General features: G+C 39.8%; 1 long non-coding RNA gene across 3 annotated transcripts in view; it reads right to left on the bottom strand.

Moving 5' to 3' along the window:
- Positions 1-6,977: 6,977 nt before the first annotated feature.
- The window catches only part of LOC112991551 (uncharacterized), a 105,531-nt gene continuing 97,980 nt past the window's right edge, over positions 6,978-14,528 (bottom strand). For 2 of the 3 annotated variants that reach the window (XR_010390553.1, XR_010390551.1), the window contains 4 exons: positions 14,156-14,362; positions 10,469-10,528; positions 10,284-10,341; positions 6,978-9,221 (listed from right to left, as the gene is read on the bottom strand). This is a non-coding gene — a long non-coding RNA (uncharacterized LOC112991551). The remainder of the gene's footprint in view (positions 9,222-10,283; positions 10,342-10,468; positions 10,529-14,155; positions 14,363-14,528) is intronic. The other variant, XR_010390552.1, reaches the window with a different exon arrangement.

Raw genomic sequence — 14,528 nt, 5'->3', positions numbered from 1 at the left:
AACAAAGAAACAAACAAACAAGCAAAAAAAAAACAACAAAGAAACCCCAAAACCCCCCCCACCCTACTCCATTACAAGTGTTCTCCTCCCTTCCTCACCTCAATAACCAGTCAACACCCTTCTGGCTTTATCCTTTCCCCCAAGAGTGCTGTCCCCCAGCTGATTTGTAGTCACCTAAGTCATTAGGATATCTAAATACAGGAGGAGACCTTATGAGGTGAGTTAAGGTAGAAATTAAAAGTATCTAACAAGTAACACATTCTCTTTGTTTTTGATGATTAAACAAACAGGGGTCTGCAGTTAACCAAGGAGGAAAAAGGGAGTTTCCAGGATTCTTCAGGCTTGGACCATAGTAGAGATAAAATGCTTTGCATATTTCTGGGGAGAGGCATACTCCTTATCATTACTAACCTTTGGTGGAAGTGATGTGCTGAATGAGACATGCTGCACCGTAACACAAGAGCTGTGTTTAAGGTGTATCAGCAGGTGGAAGCAAATGCCAGATGCTGCTCGCTCCATGTGCTTGGCACTGCTTACCTCAACTTGGCACCATCTGTAAAAGCCAAGTCACCATGCGTTTTGGCTAGCGTATGGTCTAACCACATCTTCTCTTCTCACCGTGGATGTTCAGTGCAGCTCAAGTAGCTGTATACATGGATATGCTCTCATGAATTGAGGATATTTTCCTATTGTAGCTATTTTAGTTTGATGTTAGCAACACCTGTTTCTTATTTTGTTTCACTTCTACAAACCAACATAGATGCAGCTCCTCCATCAGAAGTTTGGAAGTAGCTTGAGCTCCAGATGTACTACCATATACTGGGCAATATAATCTGGTTTTCTCTGCTCTAGTATGAAAAATCTTTCAAATGTGGGAAATTTCTGAGAGAGATCCACTGCTATAATTCTATTTTTCCTCAAATTTTAATAAAAAAGGGGAATGATCACTTCCTCATTTTTCCTTTTCTGTCACCCAATATAACCGAATGAATGTTTAGGTGCAAGGAATTTTTAAGCTTGCTATGGTTTAATATTTTAAAGCTTCTTAAGCTTTGGAAAAGTTAGTGAATTGCAAAGAGGAGTTAAATGGAAACTAAACTTTTCCATTCCAACTTTCAAAGTGTCTCCGGGTTATGATAAGATGGCAAAATAGAAGTTAAATAATTAAATCCTGGATTTCACATTACTTGTTGCAAATATTTAAAAAGGGAGAGAAAAAGAAAACAATTCATTTTGGAAACTAAAAATGTTGAAACTTTAGAGGAGAAAAGTCTTCATATTTTAACCATGTGCATCACATGCCTGACCTCGGAAGAGGTCACTGTGATGTGACAACAAGCCAAGCCTAAATAAAAATAGACCCTATGCAACTGTCATTCCCCAACTGATTTTCAAACAGGCGCTGGTGTAATACCATTTGTCAAGCTCACAGGGTAGCTTTTTAACAGATGTAAGAGACACGGTGCCGAATTCGGGTTACATCCGAAGAAAAGAGCATGTGTGCGTGCACCTGGGAACAACCTCCTCAGGAAGGATTGTAAAGACTGAGATTAGGTTGAGACCTCCCAGACCCTGGAGTGCAACAAACTGTTTTACTCTTAACAGTTCCATAAAAAGTGAGATGTCTGCACCACCAAAAGTGAGATGTTTGAAAAATTTGTCTTGCTGTGTAAAAAAGGAAGATAAAGCTGCCATTTTTTGCAAAAGGTAAATGTTCAGTCAGTTACCTTTTGTGAGATCAAGAGTTATTTTCTTTTCAGTTTAAATGTTTACACTGAGAAACACATAAGAAAGACATTTTTATTTGTGTTAGTTCTACGTGCATCGAGTGTTTCTCTTCCAAGCGTTAATTAAAAGCATATACTAATATGTAAACTGCTGCACACTTTCAGTTGATTGAGAGACCTTTTTAACACACTAATGCCTTTGTTTGCATTATAAAATCTCACTTGGGCTCCTTGAAGATGGAAATATTATTGTTTACATTTGAATATGCAAGTTGGTCAGAGAAAATCTCTGCTAAGAGCCTCAGGCCCTGGCTGAAAGACAAAAATAAGCCACATCAGGGAACTTAGTTACAACTTGGTTGTCTCTTAACCTGGTTACTCATATGGTTTTGATTTGTATTGGAGACTAGGCATGAACTGTATTCCGTAACAAGACAAAAGCTTTTATACGATCAAATGCTTAGCATGACTGGTAATCATTACTGTTAATTGTAAAACAATTAAAACTGCCAAAGTGACTTAGGAACACAGATCTTATTTGAAAATCAGTGAGCATTTTGGCCTGGGTTTTTGAATGATTTTGTCTTGCTCTTTTAACAGTGCCAGCACTGATTTTTTAATGAGATCTAGGGATCCAAGTCATTTCAAATGCTCAGTCCCAGACCCTCATGGACTTTGGGTGTTCAGGTCTTCAAAGGCTATCTTCCACAGTTTTTCTAATGGAAGTTAATAGATAGATACCTGCATGGATTGTTTTGAGCCATACTGATCACAGCTATGCCTAAATAGCTTTAAAATGTTTGGTTACTACCCCTGCCACTCAGGCTGTGTGTGCTGCTGTTAAGAGCGGGCTAAATCGTACCCTTTTCCACCCACTCCACTTCATGCATTGGCATTGCAGCACTGATAATACCTGCAGCTCCACAGCCTGCAGTTCCCTAGTTCTGTAATGCACACTGTGCGGGAGTTTCCCAATGGGAGCACACAGATTTGTTTGCTTGACAACTCCGGGAACCTGTGGCAAGGCACAAGGAGGAAAAGCCGGGTAAGCATGACTCCACTGTGTCCATGAGCCCGCGCTAACAGATGTGGGCCATGCTAAAGCCTGAACCTGGGCACAACTTTGGGTTCAGGCACTACAGAAGACAGGTAAGTTTGGGATTCATTAGGGGCTAAAGGCTGTGCTTGAAGGCCATGCAGCATGTCCTGGGTGGTCCTAGGACAAATCTCTTTCCAAGCATGCCCACCTTGATCTCAGGGCAGCTGCACCAAAGGCCTGGCTGGGCTGTGAACTTTAAGAGGAGCGTTATGAGCAGACATGCTTCTTCCACTGGTTCTTGTGCATAGTTAAATGGCCATTTCCAGGCCTGGATTGTCCTGTTTCACCTGTGTAAGTGCACTGGGGGCAACAGGATTTCCTGGGTGCAACTTGCCTTCTCAGAGCTAACTCCTTTGTGAAGTCACTGAATCTCAAGAAGAAATTGTTTTTTCTCTTAGAAAGCTTTGTAAAGCTAGTGCTGTTGTTTTTGCTTCAAAAATTGGAAAATGTAATCAGAAAGTGAGGCACAATTTGGCATATCCTATTATAGACTGCCCCCTGTGCACTTCTAGGTGGGCTTCACCTCTCTCACTTCCATTAAGCGCTCAGTGTATTCATTCAGACCAATGCACAGAGCTACAGGGCAAAAATACAGCGAAGCAAACATCTCATGCAGTGAGAGATCTGAAGCTACAAACACTTCTTAGTATATGTAGCTCGTGCCATGCTTGACTTCTCGCTGCATGTGCAGGGCGCTGTTATATATATGACTGTCACTGCCACTTCCCCAACTCTGCCATGCAAAGGCGCCAGGCAGGTTCACAGTTGGACTTCTTCTTCCAATCTGCCTGCCTGGTGGGAGAGGTGAACTCAGTGTAAGAAGTGGCATTTTCCTGCTCAGATGATCAGTTGTTGCTATGAAAAGTCGTGTTATTTTTTTTGTCTGCCTAAATATGCGTAGCTTAACCGTGGAGTTCTGGTCAAACTCCAGCTTGCATAACCACACCCGGTTTTACTAGCCCTTTTTGCAGTTTTACTCCAGTTCTGTACCCTCCCCCCTTTCCCACTTTTAATTTGCTGTTGTGTTTCATCACAGAAAATTTTTTTTTTTAGTAACCTTGATAACCATTATTCCCATAAATAGTACGCATTCAGACTCTGAGAACAGCATGGTGGTAGTTACAAAAAACTCCAAACCCAAACAGTTTTCAGCTGTCACCACTCTAAGGTAACTTCTGTGCACTATCAAATTCATGGCAATTAGCAGGATGTTCAGACCCTGAATTCTGTGAATGGTACTTAGTATTTTATCACCGATGACTTCTGCTAAAATTCTGTTTTGTATCAGTGTCCCATTATATGAACAACCTGGGCCCAGGCACCACGTAGGGAATTTATTCAAGCCCAAGGGAAGGTAACATTTTCTTCTCTGGATGAGCACCAGCTCTCCTGCTCTGCAAGCGCAACTGTGCCTCTTTCATTTTGCAACATGCAGCGTGTCATGTTCAATCTGCATCAATGCTGGCTGGCATACCGGCGACGGTCTTGCTGAATTTTTGGATGCTCTCCCAGCATAAATCCCCTTTTGTAATTTGCCCTTTCAGTGGAGCTCCCAGGAACTATTTCTGTGCTGAAGCATTTTGCCCTTTCCAGAGTGGCCACACAGGAACAGCCCCCTCGGCTGGCACAGCCGTGGCAGCCTCGCACAGTAGCAAGGCAGGATTTTTACAAGTGGGGTTAGTAGCACAGCTAGGGTTATCCAGCTTGCCTAAGAAAGTTCTCATCTGCTGTAGTGTTTTGCCAAGCTTTAACTGTTTGAATAGAAATTTCCCATGCTGGAGATCCAGTTCTGGAGAGTATGGAGGCTTGCTCATGTTAAAAGAAAAATAAAAATGTAACAACTTTGAATGGGATCACTGAAAAGGGGTAAAATGCTTCGTGCGTTGCAGCAGACATCTAGAATTTATCAGTGGTGGCCGTAATGTCAGAGACCTGCTTCATGTCTTGTTGTACCTGTGATCAATCTGGTCTCAAAAAAACAGGTAATTCCATCACAGCAGAGAAGGGGAATGAAGCAGTGAAAGCCTGGCCTCACTGAAAACCCTGCTCCCACTCATTTTCACTTGGTCCATCAATAACCAAATGTAAAGGCTTTGTTTCAGCAAGATTCTGTTCATCAGTTAATATTGTTATTACACTAAAAAAAAAGATGTTTAAGCAGACCCAGATCATAAAGTTAAACCCAACTCCGATGGTAATACAATTTGTGTGTACGTAATTCAAGGTTATGCTTTCTCCTCCCACCTAGTGCATGCAACAGAATAGCATACAACCTCAAAGAGAACTAATGCTGATACAAGTTTTGCAAAATGCTCATTTTTCATAATGAATCCAGTCCAAACTACTAACATTTTGATACAAACATTTTCAGTATACAATTCTGGAACACACTGGCACCACACAGTTGTCCTTTAAAGTTTCTACTGCAGTTCCCATTAGCTGTAATGACACCTACTGCTAAGGACAGACCTGATTAACTGCAGGCCTGTGTGCTGCTAAATATAGGCACATGTTTTTGCATTTACTGTAGATCGTCGCAAAGAGAACGCTATGGATTTTTTTGGCCCTTTGTTTTAATGGGATTGCCAGAATGACTAGAATCTCAAAACTCACAGCTCATTACCAAGAACAAAATGCTGACCCAGGCAGAGCCAAAAGATTTTAAAAAAACTTCAGAGAAGAGATCTAACAGGCTGTTGTAGAATGCTTCCCCTCTTTTCACCCCTTTCTCCCATGCAGAACATTTGCTATGTATTTACTGAACGTAAAACTAAGCTCAAGATTTCTAGCCAATTTCATATCCTGGGGAGAAGCAGGATGTTTTAAGCTATATATGCTACAGTCACTACTCACACTCATCTAAGATGTTTACACTGCAGCTATGACTCTGCATTTTCAACAGAGGAAAAGTTCAGACTCTGCAGTGCATGTCCCGGAGCCCTTGAACATGGCTAGCATGGTTAGTATCCTTACAGCAGTTTTAAATGAAGAGATCTTCTTTAAACAGCAAGAAGAAAAGAGATTAAAAACAGCCCAGGGTATCTCCTATCCTCCTGTATTTTTCAGACATGCAGTAATTTTCCCTCTTCTACCAATTGCTCACATCCCTCCCTAAGAACTCTAGTCAAATAACATTTCTAACCTCTCATTAAAGGTATTAACAAAAGGCCCAGTACTGAAGTGCTGAATGACCTCAAATACCATCTGAGTTGTGTGTAATGTGTTTGGACTACAGAAGCAGTAAAATACCCCATTTTGCTGTCAAATTAGGGTTTTAGTTGTTCTGATACTGGCTGTTTTATCTTGCCTAGTTACAAATATGACAATGCTTTTTATATGAGCAATGCTTTCTCAGTGTAGCATGCTAGTGAGGCAGGCATGGAGGATTATGATGAACTTAAATTTTAACTCTAATCTACAGAAATGAGATGTTGTATAATCAAAATGTACAAAGCTGTGTATACATAATTAGCTTAATACCTTTGGTCTTAAGGTAACCTCAGGTTTACATGCTTCCTACTTCCTGGTGTATTTTGCATGCAGAAGGATGATTTCTAAGTCTAAAAGCAAAACCAGCAGTGGGTTGACTATATTCCCTTTCTTCCACACCTTTTTGGTGTAAGATTCTATAGTTTGCATTCTAAAAATATCTTTAATGTTCCTAGTATTTTCCGTCCATAATGTTCCAGGTGCAATTTATGGCTTTTAGATATCCTGTGAATTATCTTTCGGGGCCATTTAAGTAAGTTGCCATTTAAATGCCATGAAACAAGCCTGCTTATGAGAAACCTAGGGTACAAAATCAATGTCTGTTTTTGTTTTTTAAATCTGATCTTTGATTTTCTTTGTTACAGCCTTTTCTTTGTAATATAGAGATAAAGTTGACCTACTGGAGAATGCTGTGTGACTTAATCTAGCATTATTTATAAAACACTGGAAGATTCCTGAGGGGGAGGTAAGGTTGAACAAAAACAATTGATTGAAGGTTGAACAAAGTGTGTTGCTAGTAAAATTTGTTGCACTCAAACTAAAATGGTAGGGAAATACAAACATCTTGAATGCCAAGTTCACAGCATTTTTGAATCATTTCCCATGATAACTTCATTCCACTGAAATGAACCAGAAATGAAACAGATCAAGAACAGACAAACTTTGGAATAAGCAAAACTTTTTAATTGAATTTTTCATGATAAGCGGGATTTAAAGAAAGACAGTGATTTTGCAGGCAGTTATCAAAAATAATGCAAGTCACTAAATTTAAAACTATCAGGGACAGGGCAACAACAATTGTATGTAGACTTACTTTGCTGGTCACAGAAGTGTATTTTAGCCCTTGCTTTTCTGAAAATTAAGTGACTGATGCTGTAATGCTGCTCATCAGGGAAGGCAGTAGGTTGTATAGTTATCTCCTGATTGGGGCAAAATCACTACCCTGAAACCACACAACCTACTACCTCATCCTGTTAGAGCATCAAGTGAGTCTTCTGAAGAAAACTAACATTTCACCATTTGCAAGTAAGACTTAAGACTTTCTAGCCCACATCTTTTTAGCTTTGAAACGATCATAATTACATCCTGCCAGCCCTTCCTCCGAGTCCTTCTTGAAAGTCAGTCAGAACTGTCGGGGTCACTCCAGAGACTAAGAATTGCACTGGAAAGCACTCTCCCTCACAAATTAACGTATGTAATAAAAAAGTAAGTTAAATCAGTGAAAAAAACTGATTAAAAGTTTTCTTCACGTAGGAGGCCAAGCGTCTACCAGTCCCAGGGTAGACCACAAGCAACCAGAAGACATTCTCTTTGCTTTTAATCCAAGTCGTCACTTTTTAGTTTCTTGAACAGTATATGCAAAGTGCATGTAAATAACTGGAGAATCAAAGTGGCATTTTCTGTTGAATATAAATGCAAATGCCACAAAGTAATGGAGAAATGGGTCAGCTGTTTCCAAATGCAGCTCTTATGAGCACATTAGCAGCAGGAGGAAGCTAAGTGTGAGCAAGCCCATTGTGGACTGTGCAGTACCTCTGCAGCTTGTCACTTGTACCACATACCTCTCTGAAGATGAGGAAAATTACACTGGTTTTGAACCTGAATGACAGGTATAGGAATCTAAAAGCTGTAAGGGCCTTTGTATTCTTTCACAAACCTGCTACAAAAACCAAATCCAACATGTAGACAGAGCCAGCAAATATTTAAGTTGAAATAAATTTGGTTTATCTTTTGAAGACATATCCAGCGATGATATCACAGCCACTTCAGGAAAGACAGTAGATTGTATAGTTATCTGACAGGCAGGGCATAACCCTAAAACTATACAACCTACTACCTCACCCCAAAGGACAGTCAGAATCCGATCAGATGAAACACAAACTGTATTCTCAGATAGAAACTGTTTTCCCAGACAGCTGGATTGCTTGATGACAACCTAGAAGACAAAAAGCTCTGGAGACAAATATTAACAGTTCTGAATCTGAAACACTGTTTGCTATATGCCAGTTGAGATTTTGCTTAATGAGCTCTAGTTTGAAAGTGTTTGAAACATTTAATAGATACGCAACTTGTAAAGTAATGTCAGTGACAAGATACACGAGGGGAAAGAAGATACAGCATTAATTTTTAATAACCGCACTTTTGTATTTCCAGTTCTGACATGACTGCATCTTATCAAACCAATTTTGTCCCTTAAAAAAGATTACTATGATTTAGAGAGCTGATGCTGATTTAGAGGGATTCTTTAACATTCTTGCAGATATCCCTCTACTATCTTAACAGGCAACAGCTGAGTTTCTCTGACTTTCCCAGGTTCTGCATGGGTAAATCCATAAAACAGAAGGCAAAATTTATCAGGACTGTGAGGAAGTTTTACGGCTTACTTGAACAATATGCTACCCCCCAAAGGACAGTAATCCAGCTCTGAATTGATGGCCAAACTAAACATACCTTATGACACTCCACAGACTTTGGTTAATAGGACTAGCATAATGGCCACTGTAGTACAACGTACCCCTAATCTCACACCTAGGCTGGAGTCTGAGGGGGTTGTTATTCCCCCCCCACACCTTGTTTAATAGAACACAATGCTCCTCATTCAGTGAAAACCCAAAGAAGTGGAAATAACTGTGATACCAGTCTGAAGTGTAATATAAGCACTGCTTCAATAAATAAGAAACTTTTAAAGCAAATATCCTGCTTTCATTAGCTTTAATTTCTTGATATTTTCAGTAACAGTAAACTAAAGACAAGAATGAATGATCACTTACGTCAGCCACACCCAGTAAAACTAAAGCAAAACTAAAGCAATGCTTCACTAGAAACCAGATCTCACCCCAAAGACAGTAGTTCACATTTCAGGTGCAGTGATCTTCCACTGCCTTCAGCATAATCAATACGGGGACCTAAAGACAGAGGAGCAAGACAAAACACATACATATCAATTTCATTTCACTGCACACTGAAACAACTACAAGGTGAGCAAGAGCACGTGAAAAAGCAGAAAGCAGCTCCTTTGCACATTCTCTCATGAAGAGGTATGAACACCAGTAGCTTTCTCACTCACTCATACTGCAGCCCATGGGGCAACCTCAATCTGAAAGACACAGCAAGAGATGAAGTATAGTGAAAAAAAGAAAAGGTATTTCTTTAGATTGACTTAAATGGTTAAGAGCACTGCAGACATGCAGCAGTAGTAGCTACTTCACCTTCAAGGAACAAATATGCTTTTAAAGAGCCCGGGAAGGAAGGAGCATGCAGGTGCCTAATTGAATTAGACAGCAATGTGTTAATCTATAAAAGGCAATGTTATACTGTCAACTTCAAAGATCATTTCACTGTAGGGAACTAAGACCACATATAAAGGGAGGTTACTGATTGCTGGGAGCTGTGCATGGTGGACATTTATTACACAAAACAACTCGGATGCAACTCTGCCCCTTCTGAAACCATTGCATTAGGGGAAATACCGTACAACCCCAGATTTCACATCTTCTAACATTAATGCCCTTGGTAAAGGTCTGGTAGGAAAAGGATATTCATTAATCTTTATATACTATATGAAAAGTGCAGCATGAGAGATTTGAACATCTCATTACTGTAAACTGGTAAAAACTGGTAGCAAAAGCTGTACTCTAACCACTAGCAAAGCAAGCCATTTGGAAAGCTCTGCAGCAGAAAGCATGATGGTTTTCTCCGTATACTAAAGGTTTAAAATACCTGCATTTCCTGAGTGCCAGCTTTTTAGAAAGGTCAATCACTCTCCAAATAATCCTCTCAAACCCCCCTATTCTACCTACATTTTAATTTACTTCTGTTTTTTAGGTAAAATATTTAAAAACAATATCTTTTTAATCTGTGCAGTCGGAGATCTCAGTATTTTTCCTTGGTGCCTAGAATTTGTATTGGGAGCTTTGGCTAAAACTCTGCGCAGAAATTGGTGGATTTTAGCAATGCTGGGTGGGTACCTGTGTACTGTGCAGTCACCTCACAGAAAGTGCCTTCGGTTCAGAAATAAACCCTGTGCTTAAATAAATAGAAAACAGCATTACATAACATAATTGGAGGAAAGCTGTGTATAGTGTGATTTACTTCAAATTGAGACTTTTGTGTAAGTGCTTGCTTTGTAGTGGAAGAATAAAAGCAATGTAACCTTTTGGTGCAGCAGCTCTTCATGCCGGCTGGTCCACTGCAAACGGTTCAAAGGACCAATCTGGAATTAAAAAGGAGGTGTTCACCTCACACTAGTGAAAAGCCTCAACTACCTGGCAGACCCAAACACCTCCAACCTCTGGAAATTTCAAGTGAAGATCCCACACTCAGGGCTGACCTACTGACTCTGACAGAGCAAAGTAAAACTGTAGATCCAAACAATGGCAAACTTTGGGAAAGCCTGAATATGTTCTAGCTATTTAAACTGCCTATCTTTAGAAGAGGACTGTAAATGTGTATCTTCACTTTACTTTTACTTTTGGGTGCAATGCTATGTGGGAGATGGGAACATATTCACATTTTTTTGAAAGAGCAGCAAGTTTTTTAGAAACGTTTCAAAAGTTCATTTTTTTTGACTTTTATGATTCACTCATTTTCCAGTAAATATAATTAAACATTTGATAATGGTGTTAAAGATCCTTTTCTATATGTAAAATTCTGGTATAATACTGCTTTAACATATGTTTTCCTACAGAAATAGGAGTAATTTGTTAGTTCACAAAGATGCTGAGATGATTGTTTGTTCGGTGTTATAAACTTGTGTAGTACTGTTTTCTGTAAGATCTGTTATTATATTACGGGTACAAGCAATTTAAAGTATTCATTAGCAGACAAAAATGGAAAAAAAAGTGCTTTATCCAACACTTCAAATTAATTATTTTTCTACCCTCACAAGCTGCTCATAAACTTATTTTAATTGACTAGATCAAAGAAGGATGATCTGTAAAATACTTAATGGAAGAAAAATGCATGTTCGTTTTCCTTCTATCAAGAAGACGTGCACATAAAATTACTATCTGGCAAGAGTTATGTTTCTAGTTTAACAACTGTTTTAATACTAGGAAAAATATGACATTTCCATATTCCAGCTCTCACTGCTCAGTGAAAAATATCTTGGAACCAAAGTTAATAAATACCTCAGCAGTCACTTTTAAAAAGGCACAGAGCCAACTCTGCTATTCCTATGATGTAATAGGAAAGATGACAGTTTTAAAGTAGGGTTGTTACATAATTCAAAGCCTTAATAATTAACAGACTCTGGGACAACATACTAACAGTGATTTGCAATTTTAGAGCCCCTTCCACCCAAGAACTCAAGCTGATTTACAAATGCGAAACTTCACCAGGCTCCCCGGAGGGAGGTAAATGCTGCAGGTGCGGGCTCGAGGAAGTGCAGAACGTATGTGTACACTGGGGAAACAGATGGCTCAGAAGGCCAAAAACATGGTAAGGATACTCTGTAGCAAGGTGGAGGGTTTGGATGCAGGTCAGATCTGTGGTTTCTAACAAGTCTCCGTATAATGAGTATCTTCGGCTTCTAGAGAGGTGTACAGTCACCGTTGTGCTCCTATGGGCTAGTTACTCATTACTCGAAGTGTCACAAACATTAGTTGACATGGTGGCTGTGGGGCAAACGGCTGCAGTTCTACCATGGTGGACACTGAGGCCAAGGGAAGCTTCCTATTGAATTCAACAGGCCCAGACCAGAAATTAAACTGTCACATCGTCCTTTCAGAACAAGGTTGTGACAGAGCACTATCACTGCAGGCAGCTTTTTTAAAGCTTTCAGACAGAAAACATTTGGTGGAGGGAGTGATTCAGTTTCTTGGGATCTATGTACGACAATACTTCTCTCAAATACGTTTTAAATATAATAAAGACGACACACTGCCTTCATTTAACTTCCTCCAAAAAGTAAAAAGTATTCTACAAACACAGATTCTGAGACTCCTGCAAAATACGAAGTATACAGAGATTCATCCATCACTGAAATGCAGCTACTTCTAAAATGGCAAATGGCAGCTCTTCCCCAAGTGCTATAATGTAGGACACTAGCAGTTCACAGAACCAAGTCTCCACAGCCACCCTCTCCACTCAATGGAGAGGCACGGGGTTTATTTTTTGAATTTGATTCACTTGGGTTCTTGCTCTAGATAGATCTCTGTGCAAGTCTTCCTTTTTCTCTACTGGCCACAGAAATACACTAGCCTCTGTACACTAACTTTTAAATGCATACAACTAGGCATTAGTATAGCCAGCTTGTAATTAGGACATCAAAGTTAGCATCGCTCTCTTTTCAAAAACGGCCAAATCAGTAATCAGCTCTGGCCACAATGTTTGTTCAGAAATGAGGTTATTTGGTGCTAGAAAGCACAGGTCTTGTGATTCTGGTGTCAAAGAACCCTATTCACAGTTCTGCTCAGAAACATTCTCCTCAAAGTCATCAGGATACTTCTTTTAAGAAGAAATACTCAGTTGCTTGGGGAGCAATTCAGACACTATTGAAATCAACAGTACATCTTCATTTGGCTTCAGAGGCTTTGAAGAAAGTCCTGATGATATAACACAACGTATAAGCCACAAAAGTCAAAGGTAACATTTCTGAATCCATTCTGAATCCACTTCTGAAGCAAATTCATACATCAGAAGAGAATTTAGGAGCAACCTACTATTTGCATAGAGCAGAAACTCTATTAAAATCATTTATGTAATTTTTTCCAAGTAAACATAAATAATCAAAACACTTTTCAGTGAAGTTCTGATAAACAAATGTGGAGACACACTAGAAGTGAATGCAGCTTAAACAGTCAATGCTCACCTTTGTCTGCTTTCATAATTACACAGAACATTATAAGTACAGTAAGATGTTTCTATTTAAAAGCCAATGTTACATATTCATTGAAATCATTGTCGTTATTGAACTGTTTGAAAATATTTGGGAAAGGGGAGCAGTTACAAAACGGGCCTCAACTCCGGGGCTAAATGTCTCTGATCTCTGCAATAATTTCTGTATGTAGGAGACTTGCTGGTTCCGAAATCCTGAACATTGTAGGCATGGAAAAATAAAGGCAACCAGATATAAGTCATGCAAATACATTAAACTTAAATAATTTCATCTAATATACTGTAGCTCGACTACCAGCCTGGACCTGCACAGGAGGTTCCTCACTCTTATGTGGAGCCATGCTAAAGTCAGTTAAAGGTTTACAATGGTATCCAAAAGGGGACATGACTAATGACAGCTGCTTTGACCTATGAATGGGTGTACACAGATCTGACTTAATAAAGACAAGGAGCTGGTGCCAGGTTTACACCAGAGGAGTGCTGCACCATCACCAACAAGTTTTATTCAAGCATGTTAGGCATTTCATAGCCTTATTGCTGTAAAATGCCTTGAATGTTAAACAGATGGATGTTGCAGGAAAAAGACAGTGCTCCATCAAAACACCGTATTATTCTTAAATGTTGGACTATGTCACCTGCTCATGCAAACTGCAATATCTACACTGACATTAATTTTTTCTATTGCATTTATTTTTGAGTTTTGCTTAGATAACACTCTGAACATTATAAACCCATAAAAGCTAGTATTCAATAGGATGATGAAAACATTCTGAATCCCTCAAAGCTTCCACAAAAAGAGAAATTCATCAAATAATTAAGACTAATCACTGGCTCCTGTGTATGTTGCATTTTTAGTCTTCAGCAAATAAATACTTAAGGATATTTTTTACAATAAACCTCATACAGAAAGCTGAACGTTTTGTTTTATTACGAGCTATCTGTTTTACGTGACTTAAATATTTATCCTCAGTGTTTCTCTAGCGTAATCTTTAGGTCTACTTACTGATCAGCTGACGCGTGGTGCGAGTCCTGACAGGCTTTCTGCCCACAGCTAAGATGGCTGCGAAGCGCCGCACGCAGGGCTGCGAGGAGCCGCAGCTGAGTAACTCCTGCCGTGCTGCCTTCCCGAGCTCTCCCCGGCAGCAACAACGGACACCAGATCATCCCGCTCGGAAAGCAGGGGGAGGCCAGCATCCAGGGGAGACGAGACCTGTAAAGAGACGGCAAAGCCATCAGGGGCAAGTGAGGTCTGGCTGAGGAAAAACAAACGTTGCAGGTGCTGTCGATATGTTCCGGTGCGTAAAGCAAAAAATGCAAGGACGGAGTTATCTGGGAGATGAGCGTCTGCAGCACGAGCAGATGAAGCTGTGACAAAT

This window comes from Dromaius novaehollandiae, chromosome 1 (assembly GCF_036370855.1).
Source record: "Dromaius novaehollandiae isolate bDroNov1 chromosome 1, bDroNov1.hap1, whole genome shotgun sequence".
NCBI lineage: Eukaryota > Metazoa > Chordata > Aves > Casuariiformes > Dromaiidae > Dromaius > Dromaius novaehollandiae.
Note: the sequence above shows the minus strand (reverse complement) of the source record. Positions and strands in the feature narration are given on the sequence as shown.